At 42.9% G+C, this 17844-nt stretch overlaps 1 long non-coding RNA gene across 4 annotated transcripts in view; it reads left to right on the top strand.

Moving 5' to 3' along the window:
• LOC117363528 overlaps positions 1–15959 on the top strand; it is a 124755-nt gene extending 108796 nt beyond the window's left edge. For 3 of the 4 annotated variants that reach the window (XR_004540085.1, XR_004540084.1, XR_004540083.1), the window contains exon 4: positions 12153–15959. This is a non-coding gene — a long non-coding RNA (uncharacterized LOC117363528). The remainder of the gene's footprint in view (positions 1–12152) is intronic. The other variant, XR_004540086.1, reaches the window with a different exon arrangement.
• Positions 15960–17844: the final 1885 nt, after the last annotated feature.

Consider the following 17844-nt stretch of genomic DNA (forward strand, 5'->3'; position numbering starts at 1 on the left):
AGGAAAGGCGGGAGAGAGGGGATATGATAGAGACGTTTAAATATTTCCATGGCGTTAATGTACAGGAGGTGAGTCTTTTTCGAATGAAGGAAAACTCCGGAAATAGAGGGCATAGGATGAAGTTAAGGATGATAGGCTCAGGAGTAATGTAAGAAAATACTTCTTTACAGAAAGGGTGGTAGATGTGTAGAATAGTCTCCCAATGGAGGTGATGGAAATGAAGACTATATCTGAATTCAAAATAGCATAGTACAGGCATGTGGGATCTCTTAGGTAGAGGAGGAGATAGCGGACGTTATGGATGGGCAGACTGGTTGAGCCATTCGGCCTTTATCTGCCCCTAACGTTTCTATGTTTCTAAACTTGCGTGCACAATTGCCTATATAGAATTCACACTCAACATGCATCATCTCAGCATCCAATTTTAGATAAACTATAAAGCAATGTTACTCAAGTCCATGCCTCGAGGTCCACAGGCAGGCCAAATTTATAGGATATCCACAATGAATATGCATGAGAGAGATTTACATTCCAAGGAGGCAGTGCATGCAAAGCTTTCTCATGTATATTTATTGTGGATATCCTGAAAACAGTGGCATAGATGACACCCAGTGAGCCCTAGGTGGGAGGATAGAGAAGGCTTTCTCTGGCAGTGGCGTAGTAAGGGGAGTGCTGGTGTCAGCACATCTTTCTCTCTGCCCCACTCCATGACTCTTTAAAACATTCACCAGCGCAAGCAGCATCTTCCACTTTCTGCTCGCACCAGCCTCCGTTCCATTTCTGGTCATGGCACCATGACATGATGTCAGAAGGAAGCCGAGGCCAGCGTGAGCAGCTGGTGGAAGATGCTGCTCACTCCGACAAATATTTCAAGAGGTATGTGGGGGCGCGGGATACTCAAGTAGCAGGGAAACGGGTGTGTGTGCAATTCGGCGATGTTGGGTGCCACCGCCTGGGCACCAACCTTCCTAGCTATGCTACTGCCTCCTGGGTCTGCCATCTCTCTACTTACCCCCCCCCCCCAGTGTGCTATCCTAAACTCCAGCACCTCTCCCCCCCCCCCAGCTGCTTACCTGCCCAATGATCCTCCAGATGCTACAGCGGAAGACTGTGCTAAAGGCTACTTCTTTGGCAAGTAGAACCTTTCCTCTGCTGCACCCTGCCCACAGGAAGTTGAATTAGAGCAGTGGGACATGGAGGAATAAAAGTTCCACTGGTCAGAGAGGCAGTCTTTAGCTCTGTCTTCCGCTGTAGCATCTGGAGGACTGGTGGATGGGTATGCAGCTGGATGTGGAGGGGGAGGGGGGGGAGAAAGGTGCCAGACCCGAGGGAGGGATGCAGAAGCGAGTGCTAAGTTGCAGGCTACCACTACCATTGGGTGGCTCTGGGCATTTTGCCAGGCTCACTCAATGGTAGCTACGCCTCTACCTGAAATTGTGGCCTTTCTATGTGGCCAAGGACCGAACTGAGTAGCCCTGATATAGAGAATTACCCCCAGAGTACATTACAATGTCGGTTGTGGAGTCAGAAGTAGGATATGTCCTTCTGTAATTGAACAATTGGGTTTGATCAGGGAAAGTTAAGGGGTAATGTTGCCATTTGTAGGCCTTGCAAGTCATAAGCAGAATTAATAGACAAACTAGAAATACACCTAGGGACCAAAGGATCAACAGAACTGCTAGGTGTCCCACATGAGAATCTTATAGTCTTGGGAAATGTTGGAAACTTGAAGCCAGAGTAGGGACGGAAACTAGCGGTTGCTATAAAAAGAGTGCACTAGGTTTAGTTAATTAACATCAAGGAAATTTACCAAATTCTGGAAACACAAAAAAGAACTACAGTAAATGCAAAACAGCTACAGAGGACAAAGAACAGACGTAGATTAATTACAATACACTTCTTAAAAAGAGCAGAGGTTACATTTGTTTATTACAGCTTACAGAGGTCAATTGGCAACCGCAATCATACACATAAAGTAGGTTAACCCCTTGCTCAAATTTTTGTTTTCACCCTGGATTTCTAAATCAATTTTGGAACACTGAGCAAAAACGAGCTACTAGAGAAGGGCAGCCCAGTCATTTTCATTTCATTTGGTTGCCCATATCATTTTCAGGACATTTGTTGTGTCATTAAGAGTGTTCACTCTTTTGAAGGAGAATGCATTTTTCTGGAAGAGCACATACTATTTCGCCGTAAGGCATCCTTCGCAGCAGAGGGTCATGGAACTTTGTGTTTGCTGGTGTCACAGTACAGTCTGTTTCCTTCTGCCAGTGCCCCGTCTGCTGTTGCCAGTACCCAGTGCCACTAGATGCTGCTGCTGCTGCCCACTCAGTGCCCTGCATGCCACCAATGCCCACCCAATGAACAGAATTTTCTTTTGCTGGGCACTTTGTAATTTGGTGCTAACTGATGGAGCAGTTGTTTAAATTCCACATTCTCCACAACCTGCAGGGGATGATCATCCAAAACAATCATTTCACCTATGTACCATGCAACCACTTTAGACAGAGCCAGCATCTTGGCACAAGAAAGGGCAGTAGGACACCATCATACTTCCCCCATTGTAGCTTGCCTCTGTATCTGAGGTAGGGTCTGCATTGTACCTGCCCACCAGGTTCAGCAGCACCTCTCCTCCCTCCCCCCCATTTCAGCACCACCTATGTCCCCAACAGCACCTATCTCCACACCTCCATGTTCAGCAGCACCTTTCCTCACCCACCCCAATGTCCAGCAGCATCCTTTTCTCTCTACCCCCATGTCCAGCAACACCTATCCCCACTCCCCAACCCTCAGCTAGAAGCTGTTCACCTGCATTTACCTTCCTGCTCAGCTACTGGTTAAAGTTTCCATCTCAGAGCCTTTGCTAGGCCAGGGCAGGCCCACCTCCAGATTAATTTGTATCATCATGAAGCAACTTCCTCTAGAAGTGGACCGGCCTAGTAGAGGCCCCAAGGCTGCCTAAAGGCATGGATATTTTAACCAACAAGCTGAGCAGGGAAGTAAAAGCAGCTTGAGTTGTTAGTCTGGGGGGAGATTAGGGGAAGGAAAACAGCGATGGCAGTGGTAGCAGGGAAGGAAGGTGGGAGAGATGTGACTGTGGGGGCCAAGGCAACAGAAGGAGGATGGGTGACAGTGGCACTGGTTCTCATTCCCTGATACTGCCGCAGAACAGTCCATAAGTACTGCAGTAATACCAGGGGCTTCCCTGACACGGTCCCCATTGCCACAATGTTACCGTGGTAATAGTTACGTTGTCACTCTCTACCAGCTATGTTTCTAGTGGCCAAAAATTCCCAGAAATTCAAGGCCAGTTGCAATGAATTTCTGGGTTTGCCACCAACCGTGAGAGATAGCCAGGCTGTCTCTCATGGTCTTAATATCCGGTCCTATAATTTTAGATTGGAAGCGAGGGTGCTTTGGTATGAAAGAGAGCTTTCCTGACTATTAATTGGAGTTCTTCCTATATTTATTTTCTTATTATATTGTAAACCACTTTCTTTTAGTTTGAGCAGTATTGTATAGCAAATCTCATAAACCATAACTGTACAGCATTACGTGCCAAGCTTATAGAATAGCATCTAACACTGGTCTGCCAATTTATGATGCCAATCACACATGAAAGTACAGCTATCAGGGTATTCCTCACAAAGATCGGGAATATAAGGTCTCGGCTTATGCGGACGATATTTTGCTCTATTTGAGAAATCCTGAGACAACCATTCCTTGCTTACTTGAAATGATTGAGAAATTTGGAAAATTTTCAGGCTACAAGATAAATTGGATAAATTGGAGTAAATCAGAAATTCTTCCACTCAATGTTCATTGTACAAAAGGTTTGTTTGATTCATTTCCCTTTCTTTGGACGGAGGATGGAATAAAGTATTTAGGCATTTTGATTAAAAATACGCTGGAAGAAACAATGAAAATAAATAAAAAAACGTTATTACAGAAGGTTACAGAAATATGTGAGCAATGGAATCCTTTACATCTTTCATGGTGGGGGAGAGTCCAAACTATTAAGATGATGATTTTGCCTGTGGTTTGTTATCAGATGGGTATGTTGCCGGTTTATTTTCAAGGGTCCTTTTATAAAAAATTAAATAGCATTCTTTTAAAATTTATTTGGCTGGTTAAAACTCTAGAGTGGCCTTGGTATCTTTACAAAGACCAATTTCAGAGGGAGGGGTAAATTTTCCTAATTTTTATAAGTATCATCAAGCCTATATTTTGCACCAGGGTATGTATTGGGTCCTCCCAGAGCTTATGGTTGTGGTTAGAATACCAACTCATGTCTCCATTACGCCTTTGCCATGTGCTCAGTTTCAAAATGCCTAGTTACAGAAAAGATAATAGAATATTAGCTGATACATGGAAAACATTGCGTTATGTAAGCAATTTAACAACTATTCCAATTTCTAAATTTACAAATCAATCTATATGGGTGAACTCCAAGATTCAAATTGGCGGAGAAAGGCTCATCTGGAAGCATTGGATGATAGCAGGAATACATATATTAGATGATGTTATTTCTAATGGTAAAATGCTTGAATTTTCACAGTTGCAACATAAATTTGGACTTAATAGATCAGAAAGATTTTGATGGTTGCAACTGAAGCATGCCATTCAGGTGGGGTTCCCTGACTGGGAAAACCTTAATAATCAATAAAGTATGGAGTTCTTATGTTTTCAGGCAGACTTTTTGGGTCACCAGCCCGCCCAGTGGTATAAATTATTAAATGGACTTATTAAAAAGAAATTAAACACTGGTCTAAGAGACATTTGGAGCATTGAGATTAAGCATCAAATTACTGCATCTCAATGGCCACGAAATTGGTCTTGAAGGATGAGATGTACAGTGTCAGCATCTATGAGACAAACTTGGTTCTTTCTGTTACATAGAACGTTATGGACCCCTGTTCAGTTACAAAAATTGTATAGCTCTAAGTCTAATAAATGTTGGCACTGTCATCTTGAAGCAGGGACATTAGATCATTTATTATTCTTTTGTCCACTTATTATGAATTTCTGGAAATCAATTTGGGACCAAATTAATTGTTTATTAGATAACTCATTGGCATTATCATATGATACTGTGCTGTTTGGTATGGCAGTTAGAGCAAAAAGTCAGATTTCTTCAAATAATATCAAATTATTACTTATAATGACTGGGGTTGCCATTCAACAAATTATGTATAATTAGAAAAACTGGAGTAGATTAAATTATAATTTCTGGTGGAATTCCTTATGTCATGTTTATAAAATGGAGAGATTTATTGCAATACAGTGGGGATGTCTCAGGAAATTTCAAGATGTGTGGGAGCCATTAACAAAGTATTGTACTGATTAGATGACATTGTTTCCCTTAAATTTACAAGTTCAATAATGAGGGGGAAGGGGGGGTAATTTTACTATTACATATTGTACAAGGTATTTGATATGATAGGAAATGATGGGAAGGGTGGGTGATAAGAACATATGATTTGTACCATTGATGATTATTAAGTAATGTATTTATTGTCAATTTGTTTGGACATTTGTCACACTTATTGTAAGTCTGAAAATGAATAAAGAATTATTAAAAAAAAAAAGAAAGTACAGCTATCCTATAAACTTGGCGTACATATTGGCACCTCATATAAAGCATATCATAAAGAATTGCCTTGTAAACTTTTTTCTGCATTGCCCATCATTCATATTCTCTATTCAGAGCTACTGTTATTAACTGGACTTGTCAAAGAAATCTTCATTCTTCTCAGGGCTCACAAGTGCTTGAATTGGACATTTTGGTGTGGATAGTCTCCCTAAAGTAGTTTTTTGAAACATGGTCCGTGTCAGGGACCTGATTCTTCCCACTTTGAAATATTTAAAATTTTCTGCCTCTTATACAAAGCCTCGCTAGCGGCTGCCGCACGGCAACAGCCCCGAAGCCCTTTAAATCTCTATGCGCTTCGGGGCCGTTAGCACACCTTTGTAAACGAGGCCCTTTGTATTCAAATCAACAGTCCTAATAAGTGTTGCTCTGTTAAGCATTTTTTTTTCTAATTGAAAATTTTGTGCACCTTGGATGCCCTCACTATAACTCAGTATTTTTCCTTTTTGAAGTTTTACAATTCCAAAACTGTTTTGGATGATTTATAATGGTTTAGTGCAATGGATAAAACTTATGAGAGGTTTTTTTTTTTTTTTACAACAGTGATGCTGTTTTTCCTCTCACTAATTATGAGCGTTTAAAAACCTTTCATATTATGTTTGATTCCTCCAATATTTGTGTGGGGGATTTTTCTTTCATCATAACTGGATCCAGACATATACCAGGTGTTTGCTATGCTATCCAAAGACGTACGTTGTGAAGAGAGTGCATCACTGAAGTGTTTTCATACTTCATTTCCCTTTGAAGCATTGGCTATAGATTTTACAGGAAAGAAACCAGAGTCTACCAGGTATGAAAACATCCTGGTCATGGCTGATTTGTTTGCTAAATATACTGTTGCTGTCCCTAACCAGGATTAAACAGCAACAAGCACAATAAAAGTCATTTTAAAACTTAGGATAGTGCCTTTTGAAGCTCCATGTACTATTCATTCAGATCAAGGGAGAAACTCTGAGTTACCGGTATGCCAAATGTATGGTATAAGGAAAAGTAAGACAAAGCCTTACCGTCTACAAAGGGAATACTCAGTGTATGTGCTTTAATCATATCCTTCACAAATCCTACAGTCTTTTATACCAGAGACAGTAGGTCAACTGTCTTCCTGAAATGCTCATGGATTCTGTTAGTCATGTGCATCCCATAAGTGGACATTCCCCCAACTTCCAAATGTTCAGAAAGAATCCACAGTTACATTCTGATCCCTTCCAAACCCCCCCAACACACCCATGCACACACCCACACATACACTTAGCTCAGCTTTTTTGCGGGGCAGGATGATTAGAGCCCCCAGATGGGTATAAGTCCTCAGATGAGTGAATCACTAAAATACCTCTACACAAATGGGAAAAGGGGGCAATGTCTGGAAAGCAATATATACTAATGCTCAAAGTATAAGAAACAAGATTCTGGATCCAGAAGTTGTGATGGAAGAGGCTGAGTTGGATTTAGTGGCAATCACAGAGACATGGTTCACTGAGAATCATGATTAGGATATAGTTATTATTACCAATGTGTCACATAAACATCAATTATAATCAATACCAGTATATAATAATAATTTATAAAGTGCAGTGTTCAGACCACCAGCATGCGTGCTCAATTAAAAACAAGCATAGGCTAGTACAGGACCATCATCGCACTTGCCAGTCCCTTCCACCAAGGTATTGATTACAACTGATATGCTAATTTTTTTCTCAATCAACTGTTGTAGATTACTTATCTCATAATTTATCTTTTTAGTGTATCGCATTCTGTTGTAAAAAGCCTATGTTCACTAATACAGTAAAACCTTGGTTTACGAGCATAATTCATTCTGAAAACATGCTTGTAATCCAAAACATTTGTATATCAAAGCGAATTTCCCCATAGGAAATAAGGGAAACTCAGACGATTTGTAAATGACACAGTGACAGTAAATGAAAAATCTTTATTGTTGAAAGTCAAAGAAATGTGTGAGCATTGGAACCCATTACATCTTTCTTGGTGGGAGAGAGTATAAATGATGATTTCGCCTGTAGTTTGCTACCAAATGAGTATGTTGCCAGTTTATTTCCAAGGGTTCTTTTAGAAACAACTGAATGAGATTCTTATAAAATTCCTTTGGCTTGGTAAAACTTCTAGAATTGCCTTAGTATCTTTGCAAAAATCACAATCAGCGGGTGGGGTAAATTTTCCAAATTTTTACAAATATCTTCAAGCATTCATTTTGCATCAGGGTATGTATTGGATCCTTCCTGAACTCATGGAGAATTTGCCAGATTGGCTGATATTGGAAAGTCATCTTATGGCCCCATTACGTCTTAACTGATATATTAAAATAGCCCAATGCTGTTTATGACGTTGTCTATGTCAGTGTTTTTCAACCTTTTTTGGGCAAAGGCACACTTGTTTCATGAAAAAAAATCACGAGGCACACCACCATTAGAAAATGTTAAAAAATTTAACTCTGTGCCTATATTGACTATATATAAAGTAATTCTCTTGAATAGGAATCAAATAAACACAAAGAAAGTGTTGGCGGCGGTGGCACTCAAGTGGCTAAAGAGCCGCAGTTTGCCGGCCTAGAGACAACACTGGAGGGTGGCCAGCTGTGCACCCCCTTGGGACGTAAACCCGGGGTGGGGCACACCGCCCCCCCCCCCCTGGTATGCCACTATCTGTACCTCACTCCCTCCCTATGACCAAAAATTCTCCTTTCTTCTTTTCCCCGTGTACACAACCATCTCTTTCCCTCCCTTCCTCTCTCCAAAGTCCATGCCTTCTGTGTCCAAACACTCATTCCCTCCCCTACCTCAGCATCTCTTTCCCTCCCTTCCTCTCTCCCAAGTCCATTTCTTCTGTGTCCAAAAAGGCATTCCCTCCCCCACCTCAGCATCTCTTTCCCTCCCTTCCTCTCTCCCAAGTCCATTTCTTCTGTGTCCAAAAAGGCATTCCCTCCCCCACCTCAGCATCTCTTTCCCTCCCTTCCTCTCTCCCAAGTCCATTTCTTCTGTGTCCAAAAAGGCATTCCCTCCCCCACCTCAGCATCTCTTTCCCTCCCTTCCTCTCTCCCAAGTCCATTTCTTCTGTGTCCAAAAACGCATTCCCTCCCCCACCTCAGCATCTCTTTCCCTCCCTTCCTCTCTCCCAAGTCCATGCCTTCTGTGTCCAAAAACCCATTCCCTCCCCCACCTCAGCATCTCTTTCCCTCCCTTCCTCTCTCCCAAGTTCATGCCTTGTGTCCAAAACGCACTCCCTCCCCCCTTTTGTGTTCCGTGTTTGCCTCCCAGCCCATCTTTGCAACTTTCTCAGCAAAACGAAGCTCAAGCCGCGAGGCTTGTCTTCTGCTTCCTGCCTGCCCTGCCACGCACAAATAGCCAAACGGAAGTATTCTCCGACGTCAGCGCTGACGTCGGAGGGCAGGCTTTGCTTAAGCCCTCCCTCCGACGTCAGCGCTGACATCGGGGAACGCTTGCGATCGGCTATATGTTAGCTGCAGGGCAGGCAGAAACAGAAGACGAGCCTCGCGGCTCGAGATGTATTGAACTCCGCGGGTCCCCCGTCCAGCTCTCTCCTGTCCACGTGGGGCGGACCGCCCCTCTCCCTAGACTTGTGGTACTGCTCTGATGGCGGCCCTGACCGTACGGCACACCAGGCAACATCTCGCGGCACACTAGTGTGCCGCGGAACAGCGGTTGAAAAACACTGGTCTATGTAATATACACCATCAATCCACAACGGCATATAGTAAACTTCAAAGTGCCTAATTTCTAAGCAATCTTTTTTTCAGATAATGCATTTCTAAGTACCTCTATGGTCTTCAGTTCTAGCCAACCACCAGCCAAATTATTTGAAGGCTTGTTTCTCTCTGGCTTTTATTCATCATCAGACCTTAGTTTTTTAAAGTGCTTGTGCTCTATACTCTATGTTTTGTGCAAGAAGAGGAGGCCGATCTTCTGGCACCGGCACCAATGCACAGGACATGCCGGTGCCCGGATGACAGTAAGAAGCGGCAGGGGGGGTGCCCAATCACGGCAGGCGGGGGGTGTGTGTCCAATCACAGCAGGTGGGTGCCGAATTGCGGCGGGGGCTGCCGGATCGCTGGGGGGGGGTGCCGGATTACGGGGGGGAGGGTGCCGGATCACAGGGGGGCCTTTGGGGGGAGCAATGCCGGTTCTTGTGGGGGGGATGGGGGAAGGGAACGTATCAAAGCGAGTTTCCATTATTTCCTATGGGAAAACTCGCTTTGATAAACGAGCATTTTGGATTACGAGCATGGAGACTGGAAGCCCTGAATATGTATACCCTAGAGGAAAGGAGAGACAGGGGAGATATGATTCAGACTTTCAAATACTTGAAGGGTATTAAGGTAAAACAAAATCTTTTCCAGAGAAAGGAAAATGGTAAAACCAGAGGACATAATTTGAGGTTGAGGGATGGTAGATTCAGGGGCAATATTAGGAAATTCTACTTTACGGAGAGGGTAGTGGATGCCTGGAATGCGCTCCCGAGAGAGGTGGTGGAGAGTAAAACTGTGACTGAGTTCAAAGAAGCGTGGGATGAACACAGAGGATTTAGAATCAGAAAATAATATTAAATATTGAACTAAGGCCAGTACTGGGCAGACTTGCACGGTCTGTGTCTGTATATGGCCGTTTGGTGGAGGATGGGTTGGGGAGGGCTTCTTGAGGCTGGGAGGGTGTAGATGGGCTGGAGTAAGTCTTAACAGAGATTTCGGCAGTTGGAACCCAAGCACAGTACAGGGTAAAGCTTTGGATTCTTGCCCAGAAATAGCTAAGAAGAAAAAATTAAAAATATAAATTGAATCAGGTTGGGCAGACTGGATGGACCATTCGGATCTTTATCTGCCGTCATCTACTATGTTACTATGTTACTATGGAACGGATTATGCTCGTAATCCAAGGTATCACTGTAATGCTCTTTTGTACTGGATCTCAAAAGTTTGTGTTAATAAAACTTGTGAAATGTGTTTTAGGTGCATTTTCAGAGTAAATTACTTCAGTTTTCTATGGGGATAGTCCACTGGAAAACTGTTCTTAACTTCTCCTTCCAGGGTACCACTCTTTCAAACTCTTTCAAACTTTCCCTTCCTTCAGCAAAAGGAATTAAAGGAATCAAGAATTTCAGTCGATCCTTGGTCTTCAAAAGTAGTATAATGGGTACACCTCATGTCAAAATGATTTACAGCTGTCAAGATAAGGATCGTTTTGGGCAGAGTGGGTGTGGTATGGGTAGAGTGTGGGCTGATTGGTCGGATCCTTATCTTGACAGTTGTCAATCATTTTGACATGAGGCGTACCCATTATACTAATTTCAAATTATCTCAACTATGGAACGAGCTTCCACTTATCCTAAGGGGTCCTGGTCCTTTTCAACTTTTACGTAAATCATTAAAAACTATTTTATTTGCTAATCACTTTGGAAATTAACCATATTAATGTTTTCTGCCTGTTATTTTCTTTGTATTTTTTTTTAAGTTTCTGTTAACCGAGTCGAGCTCCACTTTGGTTGAAGACCAGGTATACAAAGCTAAGTTTTAGTTTAGTTTAGTTTCACAATTGGCACTAAGGGAAACAAGTGTCCTACTTTAACTCTGCCACCCTGGCTCCCTGTAAGTGCTGTTAGCACTCATTGTTAAAAGAGAAAGAAAGAGAGGGGAAGGGGGGAGCTTGCTGTGAATCCACTGGGACAAGTGGGCTGAAGTACAATCATATACACAGAGGGGCAGGGAGAAGAAATCAAATGCTCCCTCCTTATCCTGCCTCTTGTTAACTTTGATCCAGCCTAGCTCTCACATTTGAGATTGCATTTCATTCTGCTGTCCCAGGTGCCAAAATACCTAGTTCCAGCCCTGATGGTAACTTATGCAGATAACTATACTTGTGAAAATACCCATGAAAACTCTCCAAATATGTTATCTATTTCTTTTCAGAGGCACCAAATAAAGTTAAATTTCATTGTTGTTGCTTAAGGTTTCCTAGATGTATACCTCAGACACATCGCCTGTAAATCTAATTTTTGGGGGTAGACGTAGTCCATCCTTTTTTCTCCTCTGGTTTATACCTCAGGAAATGGTAAAGAAAACCTAATCAAGTTCCCTGGTTCTCAGCCCACTGCTCTAACTGCTAGGTCATCAACCAGAAACATTTGCTCATTTACAACCTGCTACTGCTGCCAAATCCCGAGCTCTGCAGCTTCCCCACACTACTTCTGGAGAGAAGTAGTGTGGGGAAATAACCATGAATGAAGATTCTGTTTTAAGGGGGTGTGGGAACAAGGAAAATGTGACTGTAACACTGGAGGAGGAAAGGGATGTGACTTCAGTCACTAAAAGTGTCGCTTTATATTGCTTAGATTGTCAGTGTATCTAATGCCGTTATCCAGGGTTTTAGGCTTTTACAGCAGGGTAACATATGCCTCTATAAGTATGATGTAAGACATGTTGAAAGTGCATACTTACAGTGTTACACAATGGCACATTTCCTCTTTTTTCCATTTGCAGACTCAGGCATGTCCGTGTGGGAGATTCTGTTGAAACAGCGATAGTAAAGTGGATCTCAGTAAGACAGATTACCATATGTGTGAAGATAGTGGTTATGGAATATTAGTAGTTATTAATAGGGTATATGTGTGTGTCGGTAGTAAGGAATGTATATTTATCTAAGAGTTTAGCATCCATAAGGATGTGTCAGTGGGATGATTGTATGTATTTGTGTATTAGGGTGTTTGTATTTAGGGGGAAGTGTGTGTCGGGGGTTGTATTTGTTGAAGATGTTGGGGTGTTTCAAGCTGTAGGCATATAGGCTTCTTTCTCCATTGCAGTTTCTCGTATCCATAGTCCCTAGTCTCGTCACCCTTTTTCACCGTTCCTCCTCTCGCCCTTGTGCCACCTTCCATCATATACTATCTCCCCTTTTCTAAAAATCCCTTGGGCTCCTTACCTCCCTCTCCTGACACCCACCTAACAATCTTGGGGATGCACCAAAGTCAGCGATCATTGCTATACCTGTTTTCACAGCTTTAGCGACGATTGCTGATAACCGACCCGATGCACTAAATGGCCCATTGCGTGTGATTGCCCATTTTCCAATCCAACCCATGCAAATTAGTAAAATCCCATGCAAAACAGCCAAGCGATTGATGCACTAGCATTGCTTGGCTATTTAGCATCGGGTTTTACCGATCATAAAACCTGATTGCTCTAGACCTGTGTTATCGACAGGTATGCCTGGGGTTGTTTGGTTTTTTTTCTTTTTTTTCCAATGGCACAGATATTTTGTGTGTATTTCACATGCAAAATATCTGTCCCATTAAAAAAATGAAAAAAGTCCCCCACCGCTGCCGACGGTCCTCCCCAAAGACCCTCAATAGACACGTTCCCCCACCCAAACCTAAAATGGCCCACCCCACGGCAAAACAGCAGGAGGGATACCTACTCCTCAACACCCCACGCAAAGTGGCAGGATGGATGCTTCCCAACACCCCCTCCTCCGTACCTTTAGTTGGGAGAAGGAGGGTTGCTCAGTACCTTCTGCTCCATGGCCGCATTGACAATTCTGGGCCTTAGGCCCTGATTGGCTGAGACGCCTCATGCCCTTCCCCTTGGCTATGGCTGATGTATTGCTGTTTAGTTGGAAATGAGTATGTAATAATTTAGCTCTGTGGATGTGATGTATCTTGGTTTTTGTACTGTAAAATTTTTATTTTTTTTAGATGTTTGTATGTAATTTTATTGTTATGTTATTTTGTGATCCACCTTGATAAAGGCGGAATATAAACAAACAAATATTCCCACCCACCCCACAGACTCTGTCCCTGTCCCCACCCCATGGGTCCTGTCCCCATCTCTGCCCGGCGATTGTCCTTGGGTATCTGTCCCTGTGTCATTCTCTACAACCACCTGTCCCTGTGTCATTCTCTACAACCACCTGACTGAAGAGCACAATTAGTGTAAATGATCAATCATGAGCAATGAGAACACCAGGCACTATTCACCAAATAAAAAGAGGTAGTGTTGGAAATGAGGGAGCAGCAGGGAGATAAACTTCTGCTGAATGATTGAAGATCTGAGACACAGACACAGTGTGCCCTGGAGCCAGGAAAAAACAACAACCCACAAAGGTAAAAAGGTGTTGTAGGGAGGGAAAGAGAAAGAGGGAAAGGAGGAAACTGAAAAGAGGATAACAGGAAAGGGAGAGAACATTGGGCTAGATGAACTACAGATAGCAACTCGATCGCTGTTGGCCGATTCTCCAACAGCAATCGAAGCACTATCAAGTTTGCATGCAAATGCAATCAATTCAATCGCTCGGTGGGGGGAGGAGCCCATGTAGCCGGGATACAGAGGGAGCCAATCAGGGACATCCTTAGGCTCCCCCCTTGTATCCAGGATATAGAGGGAGCCTAAAGAACTCTCTGTCAGACTTCAGCCACCTGAACAACTATCCTAAAACAGTGAGACAATGATACTGTTTTGATTACATTCCCCACCATGTCTAAGCATCTAACAGCTGCCATTCTGGTTCTTTTCCCACAGCTAAACTCTAAGCTGTAGGACACTCTGGAGAAGAAGGCTCAGGCCTGGCTCCAGCCCTCTCAACCCAGGGAGGTGGAAAAGAGGCCAGAGGAAGAATACCATGAGGAGGAGGAGGCAGAAGATACGTACTGCTGCATCTGCAAGTCAGCCACCCCTTCCCTTCCAACCATCCTGCACCACTCCCTCCAACTCCCCCCCCCCCCACCATCCCATTCACCCATTCCTGACTTTCCCACTGTGCCACTCCTTGGAAAAGGAGGGTGAGGATCAGGAGGTGTTCATCATTTCAGATAGTGATAGTCCAGGGTCTCATGAAGCCCCATCTCTTGCCCCTCATGCAGCCAATGAACCATCCTCTGTGATATCTAGGGGTGCAGCTCAATCTGTGACTTCAGGTGCTTCAGAAAATGGGACATTAGTGGCACTGGTGCAGAAGATGACCCAGCAGTATGAGGCCCAGCACCTTAGACTAGGAAAATAGATAAGTGCTGTGTGCTGATGGAATGCTATCTAAGGCGTTTGGCAAGTACCCTAGTGAACCTGACATTTGCCCTAGAAAGTGCTGGCATTGTCCACATGCACTCCTCTTATGTCCCCTAATTTCTCCACCTCTACTTCATGATGTCTGTCCTTGTCCTTGATGTCTCCCCTGGTGACCCATCCCCCTCTCCACAAAAGTATACAGTGTTTTGAGTACCTGATTGTAAAAACCGCTTAGATAACCTTGATAAGCGGTATATCAAATCCTAATAAACTTGAAACTTGAAACTTTTATTAAAATAAAGAAGTTAAAGTTTGCAATCCTAGTATGAATGTTAGCATGAATGGGGAAGAAAAATTTCCTAAAATGTTATTGCAGCTTTTTGATTATTTTATGGGGAAGTGGATGATTCTTAGCCTAGCCTTATTGTTCCACACCCTTCTGGGCACTACTGGGGACAGGGGAACACTGTTGATCTGACAGGGCCCCGCCTCAATTCTTTACGCACCATAGATGGTGTGGAAGTTTAAGACTCTTTAGGCATTTTTATCATGTTGAGGGCTGCGGGTGCTTGTCCTTTCCGCGATATTGAGTTTTGTATTTGTTCATGGTTATTGATGCTGTACTCACACTGTTTAAATGTTCTCGTATTGGCTACATTTCTAATAAAAATTTATTTAAAAAAAAAAATAAAATTATTAAGAATTTTGCTCAATTTGGCTATTAAAATTATATTGCAATATTGGAAAGACACATCAATTGTGGAGTATATAATCTGGTGGAATGTTGTTTGTTTAACTGCCAAATATGAGCGCGTCACTGTAGAAAGATCAAATGCTTTACATGAATTTACTACAATATGGGAGCCACTGATATCCTATAGTCATGCGCCTGATAAACCAAATGATTGACTATGAGGTCCTTTTATCAAGCTGCGGTAGGGGTTTAATGCACGTTAAACCGCCTGCCGCGCTAGCCGCTAACGCCTGCATGAAGCAGGCGTTAATTTTTTAGCTGGCCACGGGGGTTAGTGCGTGATGAAATGTCCGACGCGCTAACCCCGCTAGCGCAGCTTGATAAAAGGACCCCTATGACTTGCCTGAATAAGATGCACATCCATACTGTCCTTTTTGTTGTATTTATGATAGTATCAATGATCATTAGTAATTGTTAATTTGCTGTTTTTCTAGTTCTGTTTGTTTTTGGTTTTGTTACATACATACATATTATATTTTGTTAGATGTATGATGTATGTTTGATTTTTCCTTAAATTCCAATAAAAATTATTGAACTAAAAAAATAAAATAAAATAAAGTTTGCAATCACAATTTTCAATTGTTTATGTTGTTAGCATCCTCTGCCATATACTCACAGTGGCATACAGCCCCCATTTCAAATCATTAATGATGGGGTGAGACCAATGGGACTTGAGACACCTAAAGTGTACTTTAAGCCTTCCGTTTGCAAACTTTTCACTTAGGCCACTCTATTCACTCTATTTTAGAGTTCACCTCTGCTGAGTTTCACATCACCCTGGTGTTTAGGGAGAGTAAAAAGGAAGGCAATCTTTGTACCCTTTAAAATGCTTGCAGTGCACAGCCAAGATCCATCACCCAGATTCACAGACTGGTATATCATGTGTTTGCTAACCTCAAGAGCTGACATACTGCAGACCACATCCTAGGTGCAGGGTGGGGCTGTGTCAAGGCAGCAGCTATATCAAGTGACACCAAAACTTGAGATAATTTATCTGTACTGTGGGCATGCCTCATACGAGCAGGGCAGGAATAATTTGTCGAGGGCCCCTAGGCACACAAGTATACTGGGCCCCCTGCTCCGCCCCACCCCACCATGAGCCCAGGCGGAAACAGGAAACTGCGTCAGAGGGAAGCTTTGGGCAAGCAGCAACGCTTGTACAATTACAGTTCCCGTTGCCTTTCTTACCCGCATTGCTTGCTTGTCTTACTTTCCATTGATGGGGGGGCTGCGTTGCCAATCGGGGGGCCCCGTGTTGCTGATCGATGTTGGAGGGGCCCATCGCCGTTTGGAAAAAACAATGTTGATACTTTCCTTCATCGGGCCCCCCTGACCATTTTGGGTCCTAGGCACATGCCCACTTGGCCTATTGGTTAATCCTGCCCTGCATACGAGGGGGTACTGAAAAGTTTTCAGCCCAACCAACCAACTTCCTAACACTGGGTTTTACTAAAATACGGAAGAGCTTCTTACTGTGGGCCGACAAGGTAAATGCTCAGACACTCATAGGAATTGAATGAGCGTCGGAGTATCTACCTCACCGGCCTGTGGTAAGAAGCTCTTCCATAGTTTAGTAAAAAGAGCCCTAAATTCTGAGCTTTATTTTGCTACTGTAGCTGAAAAGTGTTTATCTTATTTCATTAAGGGCTCCTTTTACTAAGTTGCGCTAGCGTTTTTAGCACACGCACAAGATTAGTGTGCGCTAGCCGAAAAATTACCTCCTGCTTAAAAGAAGGCAGTAGCGGCTAGCATGTGCTAAGTGCACACTAAAACCGCTAGCGCACCTTTGTAAAAGGAGCCCTAAGTGCCAATTTGCAGAAACGAAATTCTATGTTTTGACATTGTTTCAGATTATTGATTGAACATATCCATGTCATTCTTTTATTGGTTGGGCGGAGAACTTTTCAACAGCTTCTAGTAGTAGGGTGTGTCAATTTTGGAGATGTCATAATTTTAAAAAAGAACTAGTAAATAATGGTACAATTAAATGTGGAAAATCAACAACTAGCTTTAAATGTTGTATAATATGCTGTTTACCTACCCGGAATTTCTAGAAAAGTATACAAATTGCGGAAATATGTTTTTATGGATTTGCATTCCATATTAATGCCTTTTGTGCCTCAATTATCAATTTAATGCAGTTTTTAGCACCAGCCACAGCGGTAACAGCTCTGGTGCTCATAGAATTCCTATGAGTGTCAGAGCTGTTACCGCCACGGCCAGCGCTAAAAACCCCATATTGACATTTACACATTCGTTTCATTTTCTCTTTCATTAAGTGCCAACTTGAAGAAACAAAACTCTGTGTTGTGACATTGTTTCAGATCATTCATTGAACCATTCTTGGCTGGACTGAGAACTTTTCAGCACCCCCTCGTATTCAAGATAGAGCATTCAGATTTACCAAGTATAATATTAAGT

The sequence above is a fragment of the Geotrypetes seraphini genome, chromosome 7 (genome assembly GCF_902459505.1).
Source record: "Geotrypetes seraphini chromosome 7, aGeoSer1.1, whole genome shotgun sequence".
NCBI lineage: Eukaryota > Metazoa > Chordata > Amphibia > Gymnophiona > Dermophiidae > Geotrypetes > Geotrypetes seraphini.